Here is a 12,866-nt window from a genome sequence, read left to right on the forward strand (position 1 = left end):
TAAAAAAAAATTCTCTCCTGCTGAAGACATTAAGGAAAGAAAACAGGTGGGGAGGGAGACCACTACATACAATGTGGATGTCACATGGGTGGACAAACAGCTCAAAGTGATCTGAACTTTTTTTTTGCCTTGAAAGTGGAAAAAAGGAAGAAAAGAGGGCCCCTTTAAGTCCTACTGACATACTGGGGCTGGTAAGTAACTGCACCCTGTGGTTCGCATTACTTTTTTATGTGTTCCTGTTTTTATGGAGTGCTAAATGGCTTAATTACATTTTACTGGTTTATTCTGCTCACTTGCTCATAACCTCATTAATCTGACACACACTGTTTTTTTCCCAAAATGGAGAATACACAATCATTTTCGTGTAATAGCGTCTCTAGGTATTTGCAACTGTCTGACAGGTATAATGTGGTTGAATTTGCTATTTATTAGGAAATTATCACCTCTGCATAAAGGTGCAAGTTATGAATAAAAAGCATAAACTGGGCAGACTAAGCTCTTTAGCAGCACATCAGGATCCCAGCTGATTTAAGTACTTGGTGGTGCTGGTGGAGTGGAAAGGATGCACTGTTCAGTCTAATTATCATTATCTTTCACATGAGGAGATAGATTGCTAGTGCTCACCCAGATAATTTCTAGGCCATAACTGCACACCTTTCAAGCTTGATCCCCCTACTATTTGGCCCGCAGCAGACAGTGTGGGATGTCTGGTTCTGCTAAATAGAAAAGCAGAGGTGTGGGGACTGCAGAGCCCCCTCATCCCAGCTTTTGCTGGGAGGTAGGTTCTATGCAGCAGAGGGATGTTTTGTGACGGGTCTAGGATGATGCATCTTTAGGTTTTAGTGCTGCAGATTAAGGGAAATTTATTTGTTTTGACTTATTTTGGATCATTTTTTGGTGAGATATGGCACAATGATGCAAACTGAAAGGTCCAACCTCACAGAGATCTAAATATAAAACCAAATTTGAGAATAACTTGGAGAGCTTCCTGTGGTTGTCCCCATTGCTTTCCCCCATCCCTAAACAGCATTCATTCTTTATTTTAGCTATTTAAACCAAGTAAAAATACGAACTCGGTACAAGTGAGATGGGCATAAAACCCCAAACAAAATAGTTTCTGAAAATCTGTATTTCAATTAAGAGATCTTCAGCAGAGACAAAAGGACTTGATTAAATGTAAATGCTGAAGAAATGGGATGTTCTGTCATGTTTCAGTTCCGCCCTTGTGAAATCTTCCTGCAGGAAATATGTTGTGAAAAGCTACTGGCCATTCCTGGCAATAGAAAAATTCAGTGAGACTCCTCTGAGAGTAAAATGGTACCCAGAATGGACTTGTGACTTCACTAGAGGCACTCTGTCAGATTTTTATGTGATGGCTGCCTACCCATATCCCTCTGTTTTGCAGCAAGATGGTCTACAGTTTACAAGCATGTAAAACACATGAACAAGGCTTCCACATCAAGTTATGTGATAAAATTTAAAGACAATGTTGATGACTTAGCACGTCCTAAAAATGTTATATGTATTACTGTTACAAATAACCCTTAAAGCAACTGCAAGTAAAAATCATGGTAAAACTTTCAAACAGTCTTGCCCTTTTCCTTATCTTTTTCTTTCTCCTGCTTTTTTTCTGCACTGAGCCAGCAGTACACTGGAAGGCAGTGCTTACCTGAAATAGCTGTCACAGAGATTTGAAACTGAAACTGGACCTGATCCAAGGAGAGACAGAGGTGAGGGCAGAGAGGAACTGGATGGGAAACAGAATTCAAACACAAATCAGAGCAAAAGGCCTATCCTTTACATTGCAGAAACAGACCTTCTGTTCCAGGGATCTGTCAAAAACTCAGTGGTTCTGTATGAGCCACTGCAAAGAGAACACAAAAGTGAGTGTCCTTTTAAACAACCCATTGAATCTAAAGTAACAAGTTTGCATTGCATGATTCAAGGGCAGACACTACGACAACAGAAGAAAGTACCAACTTCAGGTTCAAAAGATATGCACCAATCTTTTTAAACTAATATTAAAATAAAAAGCATCTCCTTGCTAAATTGTGGTGGGTTTTTTTTTTTTCTGATGGCTAAATAAATTTCTTCTGCTTTGTTTTTTCTTCAACTATATTTTCCCCTATCCTTTTCTTATTATTTTCCCTTTTTATTTTGAAAAAAATTCAGTTTTAAATTTTTCTTTAATTTGATTTTATCAAAATGAAGACTGATCTTTTTCCTACTTTCTGCACAGCTTGTTAGCTGAGGTCTCAATCCTGCAAACTCATTTGTACAGTATAGCTCCAGCTGTCATTGAGCTGAACATCCCATGTAAAAAGACTGAAAGGCTTGGTTGTTCTCAGTTCACCCATCCATCTTGTCTATCCTTCTATATACTTTTTATTCAGATGTCTCTGAAAATAGTTGCCATGCACACAGGATTGGTTATTTTCTTCAGCACTTGACCTAAAGCAATAATAATTGTGGTTGGTTGTTCCCATTGGCTCCAAAAATGGAGCCAATATTGCTCTCACACAGAGTAACTCTAACAGATAAATTATTTAGAAATAAAAGGGGAAAAAATATGGAAAACAATGCAATTAAATGACCTTAGATCTTCTATTTTAAAAACTCAAACCCCTCTCATTTGAATTCATCACATGAGGTCAAATAGAAATAAAACTTTTCCACTTATTTGTGTGCATTAAAATGTTCAATATAAATCAAAGGAACTGCAATAATTCATAATTTAAAACTAAAGCCCACCACATTTGTATCACTGCAGGAGGTAGTTTTCCTGCAAGAGCACTCTCATACAACCAAATTTTCCCAGCTGCAGTCATAAGATATTCTAAAGCAAAACAGAAGAAAGTGATTAAAAGAAAAAAGCTCAGAGCAAGGACAACTATGTTGGATCCAAGACAAAGTTTATCTAGTGAGAATCCCTAAAGGTTTATCTAGTACAGTATCCCATATCATTTCATAAACCATTTTTCCCTAAGTCATACTTCTTCCAAGACAGTGAAGACAGCATAGAAAAGGAAGAAGAAATGAAAAGTTGTTTCCATGCAAAGCAGTTGCAAATTATCACCTTTCAAAGTGCCCTTTTGCACTACCTCCAGCTGGTGATCCCACTACTGACAGTATTGAGAATCTTGAACTAGGCTTTAGTTAACCCTGGGAATGGACCTGAGGTTACAGAGGTATCCAAGGGGTGCTAAAAATTTAAAAGCAGCACTTTTACAGCCTTGCTGATTATAGAAAAAACTTTGAGAATCTAAGTTAGGTGTATCCTAGCACATTTTATACTTGTTTTGCTTACTCAAGGAGTACTAAGAGCCTCATTTTATTTAACCTGGTCTCACAATATAATGGCTTGAACACAAAGACCAACCCCACCCTTCCAGACACCATCATAACAAAACATGTTTGCGTGCAGGAGCCCAGTTTAGTGCTTCTTTCTCATAACAGAACAGTTTAGAGGAATGTCTGTGGTGGGACACATCCTCCTGGTTTACTTGCCGAAATGGCCTCTGAAACATCCACACCAGGAGACCATCACACATCTGTAGAGATGCTGTGCCATTAAAACTGCACCACAAATCTCTGAACCTCTCCTGTGACCAGAGGTGGTCTTTCCAGCATTTGACATTGATAGGGAACTCAAAAATATTTCTGATGTCACAGCTGGGTCCAAACGACAGATTTTTTACTCTACAGCTTCCCTGAAATTAAAACTCCTCATTTTCCCCCATCAACCAAACTTATTCTATCTTTAACTCTAGTTTTGACAGTATAATTACATCCCAAGGTGCAGTGACAAACTTTCAATCATCAGTATTAAAGCATATGGGCATAAACAAAAGAAACAAACAAATAATTTGCTCAGCTTGTGCTTGGTGAGTAATAATTATTATTTCACATATATCCTGATTCTTTAGGATTATCACTTAATTAGCTACATATAAATAGAGTAAATAATTGGTGCAAACCCCACTGGAGATTGCCCTTGGCTCTAAGATAGATCCCCAGAAGAAGGCCTGGCAACCTGAAAAAGACAGCTCTAACAGCCACCTGCTTTGGATCTGGCATGAGTAGATGGACAGAGGCTTTTAGTCTCTTTCAGGATGCTACCCTGCACAGTGGGGTATTAAAAACAGCAGCTGTGATGTCAACACGGTTCTTTGGAGTGCTTTCAAGCCTTGTTTCTTCTCCTCAGGATGAAGGATTCAGGAGCTAGAGATTAATTTCAAGAAGGTGCACTGTACCAAAGGCTTCCTTTGCACCGTATACACTTGCAGTAGGATATTAATTTCACATATGTTATGACAGAGTGCAAGCTGTAGATACACTGTTCTTTTCGAAACAAAATTGGCTCCTGCATGTGCCATGCCATCAGTAGGTGCATCCAGACCCTACAGTCCCCTTTTCCAGGGTCTAGGAATGTTTTTACTTGCAAACAGTCATTTGCACAGATACAAGTGGATTTTTAAAAATGAACAGCTAAAGGAATTTTCTCCACTGGCCTGTTGAAAATCTCTTTATATGACTAGTGGTTAGTGTAAACCACTAGTCATATAAAGACTTTAAGAGCGCTTCTCTGGGCTTTCCTGTCATATAAAGACTTTAAGAGTGCTTCTCTGGTCTGGGCTTTCCTGGTCTGTGACAGCCTTAGGAAATGAAGTCCTGTGACTATAACTACCCTTGGAGATAGCTGGAGTGGATGGCAGGTCCTCAGCCTTCTGCCTGAGCAGATACCTGCCTTTACTACTCATCAACAACCAAACTATGGCCAAAAACAGGCAGGAAAGGAGATGACCTGTCATTTCCAGCTCTGTAGGCACCCCAGTTCCTGAGGTAGAAGGGTAAACCTGGATGTAAAATGGAGTGCAATTGAACAGGAGGAAGCTGCACACTTCTGTTTTGCACTGTAGTTCAAACACAGGTGAAATTCGTAGTGCCAAATGAGATTTGTGATTCTTTCTACTCTGTCATGACATCCAAGGCTGAAGAAATGTAAGACCTGTGGATCAAAACATAAGAATACTTGAGGGAGACCCTGTGAAATCAGCCAGACACGTTTCTCCCCATTTTATAGGACAGAAGGATGGAGGTGCACAAGCACGTAGTCAGAGTAGTCCCAGCAATTTTCTTAAATCATCTGCCTGCACTATAGGGAATTTTCCATTTGGAAACTTCTTAACACCAAGCAAGAAATGCGGTCTGCTGAGGGCATTATGCAGAATACAGGGCCTTGTAGTGTGACTGAGTATGTCAGCACTTGCAGACTTTCCATGTGGATGTCTGTGCCTGCGCCTGCAGAAGAGAAGCGCGCACGTTGCCGGCAGATCGGACATCTGCCCGGCTGCGAGTCACGTGAATCTTTGGTCTCTCAAACCCACATAAAGCAAACAGTTTCCCTTGCAAAAATGTTTGCAATTTAATTGCAGAAGTCTGGTCCTTGGTATTTTGTGAGTGAGGGATATGACGCTCACAGATGTACCAATAACATTGGTGAAGGCAGGAAAAATTGGAGACAGGGAAAACACACAGCAACTTGTCAGTTTTGGGCTCTAAAGAGACATTCTGCAATACTAGAAAAGTCCTGTATGAGGAAGCTGACAACCATCATAGAAATGGATTTTAATTGCTCTCTTCACCGTATTTTGGTATGATAGCAATTTATGTGCCAACTAAATGCAGTTTGAATTGAACAGTGCCCTGACAGAAACTGCCAAGGTACTAGATCATTCTGTGCAAATATAGGGATTCAAAATTAGATCAGGACATTTTTGACACTTGCTCTATCTCAAGTTGCTAGGATAGGGCTAATATAGAGTTTTGAAATCCTCTCTGCAGCACAACATCTAAATCACAGAATATTATTCTATTTTCCTTAAATGAGCGATTAATATTAGCCACCTAGGAGAGCAACACTTGCAGGTTCTCCTTGCTGGCCCATCCTTCTCTGCTTTAGGCACAGAATACCTGCCGATGTGCTAATGCAGCTACAGAGGAGACACACGTGCACCTCCACAAATGCGCCGCGCACCATTTCCCTCCTGCTGGCGCATCCTCTGCCAGGCAAATGTGACAAGTGGGTACAGCACCAAGATTTGCGCTGCCAGGTTCCCTCCTCTACCAGCTGGGAAGAGCGAGGGCAGGGACAGACGGAAGCGAGAGGCTGGTACTCATCTCCCCAGCAACAAAGCTGCCGCTTGGCCGATGTTCCACTGGAGTGGCCTGCCGGGATGGAGAGGAGCCTGGCCGCTCTCGCTGGGGGCCCGCTGGCCACCGCTGCTCCACTGAACTGGCCTCCGCTTCGCTGGTGCGAAGCTGCAAATTAAAACTGCGGCGAAGTCTTTTCTGAGTGAAGTGAATAAAGCAGCAGGCGAGAGCACCTCGGAGCAGCTCCCTGCGATCACAGCGCTTAGCTGGCATCACCGCTGATAAGGAAGCGCAGGCAGCACTGCTTTTCATTCTCCCTTTGTGGGCTTGATCTTATTACAGAAAACAAATTTACCGAGCATGAATTATCGCTAAATTTCTCAATGCTCCGGCGGAGAAGAAAGCCTGCTGCAGACGCCAGTAAATACGCACGTCTGCGGACGAGGATGCCTCTCCTCGGCACGCCACACTCTCCCAACTTTTGGCTGGGTGCTGCTGCTGCGAGAATTATTCAAAAGATGGGCTGCAGGAAAAAAAAAAAAAAAAAAAAAAAAGATCAATTAATCTGCTGAGCGAGTTTTCGAATCCATTCTCAATGGCGCTGACAGCCGGAGACCCCCTCCGTGCGCTGGGTAATTACCCCAGCATTTCCTGCCCGCTTGTTTAAATGGCTTTGCAGCGGGGCTGCTGTGAAGAGCAGCTCTCCCCGCGCCCATCTGAGGCAGGGCAGAGAGGCAGCTTCCCTTATCGGCCCGCTTCACTCCATCTGCAGCCAGCGGGAGGCTGCCTAATCGCCGGCCCTGGGACAGGGACGGGCAGCCTGTGTGTGCACAGATAGATGTGCCACCAAAGGAGACTGCGACTTTCCCACAGCGCCGGGGCCGCGGAAAACTCATCGCGCTCTCGCTGGTTCAAAGGCGAGAGAGGAGCCCCTTTAAACCAGAGGCCTGTCCCTTAATTATACAAATGCGGCGATCAAAGTTATTATCTGTCCTTACAAAGGCTGGAGCTTTAATTGAATGGTGTGTTGCTACCTTTGAGAGAAAGTGTTCAGTACTCCTGGAGAGCAAAGTGCCGGGAGGGGGGGAAATGGGAAAAGAGAGAGTGAGAGAGAGGAAAAGAGCAAGAAGAGGGAGAGAGATGATATTTAACAAGGAGGCTGCTTTATATGGAAATGTAATGAATACAGTTGATAAAAAAAGGGAGAGACAAAAGTTGTGAAGTTTCAAGCTGTGAAAGAGCTTCAAAGTGTATTCAAATGTCACATTGATTTTTCTTCAAATCTCTAAGTCGGAAGTTTTTCAAAAGAGGAATATGATCCCCTATTTTATCCACTAATGTTTTATCTACAAAAAGGGGCAAAAAAGCACAATGTTTTCCTTTCACATGATATAATCCCTATATTGGAAGACTATATTTATTTTTTTTTTTTTTCCAATCAAAGATTTTTTTTTCTGTGTCTTTTAAAGTGGTGAAGTCTTCACTATATTTGTGTATTCTATGTTTAACTCTGGAGAATTCTGGGTCTGAGAACCTGTTCTAAGTGAAGTGGAGAAGAACCATACCCAGGTGTGACCTCATTACCACAGTACTCCAAGCCAATCAGAGCAAGGCAACACTTCCTCTTTCCTGGAAGGAAACTCTAGGAGCAATCTTCAAAGAGACATGAACCAACAAGGTTTTGGATTGTGGTAGTAATAGGCCGGGGAAGTAGTAGATTAAAATGATGCTATTTACTGAGGCAGCGACACAGCCTAATAGGAACAATTTATCTCTAAATGAAAATCAACAGCAGGATGGTCTGTAATCTTCAATGGCCTACCATGGATCTAGACACCAGGAAAAACCCATTTTGTGCCCCAAAACACTAATTACCTATTTTGTTATGTGTCTGCCACTCTCTGTGATAGCTTGGTAGAAATTCCAGATAACACCTCTGAGAAGCAGAGCATAGTTAATGTCAAAAACTATTAAATGGAACAAAAGCTCCTTTATGGTAAATTCTGAATATATCTAGCAGTTCTTACAACCTAAGCTCCTACAACAATATAAAGGATAGGTTTCTGCAGCACTCACAGTATAGCATTTACCCAGTAAAAATGCAAACTTCAAAAAGATGAATGCAAAGCAAAACAAATACATTTTGAGAAATCTCAAAGGTTTTGAGTGAATGGTTTCATAGTCCTCCAAAAATAGCTTTCAGTCAAAGTGGCTACTTTGGAATTTGACGATATTCTGGGACCGCATTGCATATCAAACAAATTCTGCTGAAGGCAACATAATCATAATACTGGAAGGTTTGTATGAGGAAAAAAAAAGTAAGGATCAAACTGGATGGCAATGGCTGTATGCTAGTTTTGTAGTGCAGTCTTGGCAATAGGAATGAGCCATGGCTGCTTCCTGACCCTGCAGAGGCTGCATCCCCTTGCAGACCGGAGAGAAACCTGCGTGTGAGTGGCATAAGGAGCACTCCAGTGCATCTCCCACTTGGGATAATCACAGCACTAGGGCTGCAGGAAGACCACAGGGAACACCTGTCTCAGGTGACTCACATGAATTTTTACACTTGGCAAAAGAAAATGTCATTGCTTGGGGACCTTTCTCCTTTTCCATTCTGTTTTGTTTCTTCTTAAGATTCAGCCATCTTGTTGAGAAATCACAAAAATGGAACACATTCTCTTCTTTATCATGTTCAGTTCCCTTGTACATGGATTTCAGTGCTAATAATACTAAATCCAAGCAGAATACCCTCAGATTTGTGTGGAAAATAGCCCAGAATTTGGATTTCTTACAGAGATTTACATGTGGGCATCTGCTACCAGTGGGAAGGGAAGAGTGTCCCGGCAAGCTGCCAAAAATTGCTACTTTGTAGAGGAAACCTTAACCAAGGTGATACAGGGACAGGCTCTCAACTACACTTTGGTTTGAGACTGCAGCTCTGTCGCTTTGTGGAAGGGCAGGCAGGTGTGAAATACTGCAGTTCTGTGCCAAAGCACTTGTGAAATTGTAAGAATCTGTCTTTTAATGATTATTTTGAACAGTAAAAGCTACTGTTGTACAATACAGGAGTTTCTAGCTAGAAAAACCTTTGGATATGTTTCTAGTTAAGTCAACAAAAATTTTTTGCCAGAGACGTCAGTAGCAATTCTCACATGCTTAGATGGAGTTCTCCACTCTTTCTGCTGACAGTTTTGAAGTCAAAAGAACCACAAGTAAAATTTGTGCTATAGGAACAGTCTAGCACTGACTCTGGGTCAGCCTTCCAGGTTTTCTTGAGGAAAACCTTTGGTGGAGTTAGTATTTGCAACAATCCCTTTCCCCCAAGCCCTTTCTGCAGGAATAAAGCAGGCCTTCAGATATATCCTCCAGGGCTATCTGTAGACTGTAGATCAATCTTTCCACACAGGGATTCCAGGGTACTTTCTTTGGGGACTTAGACTTTATCTAGTGCAAATGCAGATGGGACATGTAAGCAGCTGTAAGTGAGTCAGAGCTGAATGTGTGATGCCTGCAGAGGACAAAGTGAATGTTAGGAAGTTTAGCAGATACCTTTGAAGGCATGGATCTGGCAGAGTTATGGAGCTGCCATGAATGAGACCTACAGAAAGGAAATCCAAAGCAAGTAGGCATCAAAATGACACAGCAGAAAAGAAGTAATTTACCTTTCCTTGCCCAAAGCATTCAGATGGATGAATAATTCTTTTAAAACTGTCAGTCCTCTCTGGCTTTTTGCATGATTCCCAGCAGCTTTTTGCTCCCTGTGCTTCTCTTTCTTAGACCACTTTTTCTTTCTCTGTTCACAATTCTTTTCCTATAACTTGCTCATGCAACACTAATCAGGGAGATTTTCTCAACAGGTGGTTCAAGCCCCAGGAATACCTGCTAAATTTCTAACATAATTGGAGATAAGATCTGAATAATAATAAATGTAATGCCTCATCTCTGTATGGAAATACCAATTTGTCTTGCTCCCGCTTTTTAATACAAATACACGCTTCTTAAGAAAACAGAGATGTGCCCTTCTTGTGCCACATTTTGATTTACCTAGGAGATAATTGTCACAAATTTCACAGGGAGATGTTTATTTGTTATTTAAATTCCACTGGTGGAAAATTTATCCAAAGTAGAGCAGAATGCACTGAATTTCCTGTGGTTACTGGCTGAGATAAAGGATTCTTTTGGAGGAGAAAAAAGGGTTGCCATCAGACCTAGGGACCATCACAAATCTTAACTTGCTCATGCTCCATTTGCTCGGTGTATTTCCTTCACCCTGCCTATTGTAATGCAAGCGCATTGCATTTTAAAGTGAAATAAATATCTTATCATGACAGACATTACTACTGCAGGTTTGGACACCTGGTGTGATAAACTCCTTCCCTGCTGCCTCCCAAGATGTTAGCATTGGGAGCCTTCATTTACAAAATCCAGCTCAGTAATAGCAAACTCACCCTCCAATGAAATCCTCTTCTAGAGACTCCTTTCCAGAAACTTTTTTAAAAATCCAAGAATGTTAGAACCATTCAGTTATGATTTTTTTTCTAGAATGAAATTTCCTACACAATTATGGCTGTTGTTCTTCCAAAGATTTCTCTCACGCCAGAGAGTCATTATTTACCCCTGTGGGAGATGCCACAGTTCGGTCTAAAATTATAATCATCTAATACTTGGACTGTAGTTAGATTGTTAGTAGATTTCCTTGAAGCTGAGATTAAGCTCATCAGGCTGCCATTCTTGAAACTGATCTTTTATTCAGTTAAAAAAGAATAATAATTTTTATTCTAAGTACAAACTGGATTTTCCCTTTTAAAAGGAACAGCTGCTATTTTTAATGATTTATTGCCAGTATCTTCCCTCTTTTGCACTTTATTTCTTTCAGAACCCCCCCCGATGAATACCATCTGGTTCAAGTGATTTACTATGCTTGCGTTTCATGAGCTGCTCCAAGACATCCCAAATTAAGGCAAGGAAAATATAGTCTGAGTTTCAGGAAAATCTTTCTGACAGATCTATTAGACTGTGGAGTAATCTTTCAGTGGGAGTCTCATTGTCTGAGACATTTATAGCAAGACTGGACAAAGCATTGGTAAAATATACTTCAGGGGACAATTCTGCATAAGCAGAAGGAAAGTATAGATGCGTGACTGAAATTGAGACAGACAAAAAAATTTAAGGGAACAATTTTCCATCAGAAAATGCAGTTCTACAGACAAAACTAAAAATACTTTGCTAAACTGTGTGAATTTTAGTGAATACTATTGAAGAAAGAAATAAAAAGTGGAGGAATTATAATGCCAAAATGTCATATTGAAGTATTCTCTGAATAAAGAATTTCATTTTTAAATGAAATTTTTATTTATCCTATTTCTACACTACATTCTGAAGCAGAAATCAAACTCAATGCTAAATGGTTTCAATTTAGCCCAAATTTATTATTCTTTCCTCTAGAGTTGTACTTCCTATAGAAATACAGAAAAGTATAGTTTTTTTCCTGTCAAAAATGAAAGAAAATAAGAAATACAACTTGACCACTGAAAATTGCCCTCCAACAGGCTTCTGACAGCTTCCCATGGCAAATGACATCTCTTTATGTTCCATGTTTACAGGACATTTCTCTGCATTTGCCCTTTCACTTTGTCATTTCAGTGCCTTGCACCTCAGTTCCTTCCAGATTAAAAGCAATAGAAATGTGCATTTTTCTCTGAGAAGCTGGACTGAAAAGCATTTCATAACAACTTAGATTTTTATTAGTGAATTTCTTTCTCATTCCCTGTGGCTTGGCTACTTTATTGTCCTCAGGTTGCCCTGAAGATTTATTCTGCTTTCATTGATGTGTTTTATCCTTCCAGCTGTAATATAATTGGAAATCTTAATCACAGTTGAAGTAACTCCAAAGACAGACTTGGAGAAGCAGTCAACACTGAGGTGAACTGTGTATTTTTTTCTAAAGCGTGGCTGGTCACAACAGTTCATTGAAGCCTTTCTATCCTTTTCAAGAGTAGGAGACAAAATAGAGGTTCCTTTTGTAAACAAACCAACTTTCAAAAGTATCAAACCCCATATTAAATTTTGAAGTCCTGGGATCTGGCCAGTGCTTAATAGCATTCAAAATTACTGTCCTTAGAAGCAGAAAGTCTCTATATTTAAGACTGACTGTTGCTCTGCTTTCCAAAGGAAGTAGCTTTCTGAAAGTGGTTTGTTTACCTCTTGGTCTCTGGACCCTTTTGGGTCTTACCCTTATTTAGTCTCTATTTGAAGCCCAGTACCTTCCACAAACTAAAACAAGAATCTTCAAAAAACAAACATGCCTGGACTCCCGCGTACATTCCTCCCACAGTGAGGTTTTCTCCCTTTCCTCACAAAAATGCTCTCTTCTGACACCACTTATCTCCTGCCCTCAGTGGTGAGCTACCTTGCTGTCTCTAATGAGTCCTTCATGCCTCCCACACACATCTTGCCTCCTTGGAGACAATCGGAACGACAGGAGGGTTCCCTTCCTGTTCTCTGGGCTCCATCTGTGTTTCACAGAGGACTGGCAGCGAGAAGCATTCCTGTCCCCATCTGCAGAAACAAGTTGCCTACAGGCAAGCACCACGTCCAGCCATATCTGATACCTTAGCAGCTCTCTGATCATACTCTGCAGAGATCAGCTTCCTAAGGTCCCCCAGCTACCATAGATGGTTTTGAAGATCTTCATACACTCCTAAATTTTATCC

The 12,866-nt window shown here is 40.9% G+C and overlaps 1 long non-coding RNA gene across 1 annotated transcript in view; it reads right to left on the reverse strand.

Annotated features, from left to right (window-relative positions):
- LOC111929425 (uncharacterized) overlaps positions 1 to 12,866 on the reverse strand; it is a 319,169-nt gene that overhangs the window by 38,700 nt on the left and 267,603 nt on the right. Inside the window, exon 4 of the long non-coding RNA XR_015286712.1 lies at positions 5,974 to 6,676. This is a non-coding gene — a long non-coding RNA (uncharacterized LOC111929425). The remainder of the gene's footprint in view (positions 1 to 5,973; positions 6,677 to 12,866) is intronic.

Source organism: Cyanistes caeruleus, chromosome 5 (genome assembly GCF_971803275.1).
Source record: "Cyanistes caeruleus chromosome 5, bCyaCae1.hap1.1, whole genome shotgun sequence".
NCBI classification, from domain to species: Eukaryota; Metazoa; Chordata; class Aves; order Passeriformes; family Paridae; genus Cyanistes; species Cyanistes caeruleus.